Source organism: Acyrthosiphon pisum, chromosome A1 (genome assembly GCF_005508785.2).
Source record: "Acyrthosiphon pisum isolate AL4f chromosome A1, pea_aphid_22Mar2018_4r6ur, whole genome shotgun sequence".
Classification (NCBI taxonomy): Eukaryota; Metazoa; Arthropoda; class Insecta; order Hemiptera; family Aphididae; genus Acyrthosiphon; species Acyrthosiphon pisum.
The window spans coordinates 108078426-108080153 of record NC_042494.1 but is presented as its reverse complement, the minus strand read 5'-3'; positions in this window follow the sequence as shown (position 1 = coordinate 108080153).

Below are 1728 nucleotides of genomic sequence, written 5' to 3'. Positions count from 1 at the left end.
AGTGAAAATTACATAGGTACCTACCTTTATAATATGTTTTTATTCGAAACTTTTTTGTTTATCGAAATATTTTTTTAGAATCATAACCAAATAAATGTAGCTATCTGATCCGGTACGGCATTGACCGTGACAAATTAAACAATGCCCATAATTTACTGTAGGTAATAGGTATGTTAAACTCTGTTAATTTATACATATCATAATATGTTTAACACATCAAAGACTGGTATTGACTAAATTTAAAATAGAGGACTACAATATTATATCAAATCATAAAATATATTGTATTTTCAGTAACTTATGTCCACAATATAATAGTATGATACATCTATATAATATGGCTATTGTCTATAATTAATCTTTATATAATAAGTATTATATCCATGTGTCGTGTGTGCCACTGAATCAGATATATTTAATGAATAAACTATCAGAGATGTTTGAGATTTTTTGACAGTTTTTATTACGATCATATTTAAAAGTAAGTAAAGTAAGTAAATACCTACAGACGTGGTTTGGACATGCATTGTGTGGTTTACTGAACTACCAAAAAGTTTGGGGTGGGTGTCATTTTAATAAGTAGATAACTTGGTCTTGGTAATCATTGACGGTATAGCCGGCCACGGTATAGCTGGTAATATAAGAATGGTTAATTTGATGGGCCAATTCATGATTAGCAACAAATAGATACAATCACATACATTAACAATCAACTTATGAAGTTATAAACAGCTTCGTGACGAAAAAATAGCCACATAAATTTATTATAAGTGTATATACTTAAGTATGAGACAATGTGACATTATTTTGTTATTCGAAAATCACAATCAATTATTTACTAGAATTTTATTATAATAATATCGTTATTACTAAACTACTCTCTAATGTGAAATTTTCTGAAATGTAGTCACTTATACTGAAGTCAACAACTGATAAGTCAAACTCGATCAATTTGCTTTTGTGTAAAGTGTATTGTAGATGAATTTGAGGTTTTTTTTAATTTGTAAAAAATTGTCTTTTTTCTATGATGAATTTTTATTCAAATTAAATAAAAACCTCGAATTCCTTCGCATTCAAAAAATAAAAACTATTTCATCGACTCGTTATGAATTATGCTTTTTGGTGATATAAAAAAAAGCTTGTTGACAAAATGTTCCCGTTTAAAATTAAAGAAAATGTTGATATTGATGATATTAAACAAGTATAGTGTAGTTAGGTACTGAAGATTTGTACTCAAATTTGAAATTTATATAAATTGCTAATAATATCTTGCTTTCACTAGACCTGTTAGTTGCACAACCTGCAAACGTTTATTATCTTCAGTGCGGCGTTTAAAAGATTGTTGGAGAACAACAATGAGACAAGAATGATTTTCAAATTTATTAACATTGAATATCGAAAGAGATATAGGTAGGTAGCTCTAATAGTCTTGACACAAAAACAATTATTGATACATTTCAGCAACTAATGGAAATTTAGTATTGATTTTATATTATTTTATATGTACACTTTATATTTGAGTAAAAGTTGAACTAAAAATGTTTCGAGATACATAATTATTTATAATTATAATAAAAATAATTCACTACCTATAGTCTTATATGAATTTATTTGTGTATTGTTAGTAGCCAGCCGGTATATTAATTACGCCCTAACTGTTAGGGGGTCTGTGCTGCTAATAAAATTCTAGCAAAATATTGACCCTATAGTTGCGCCGATGACAGCATA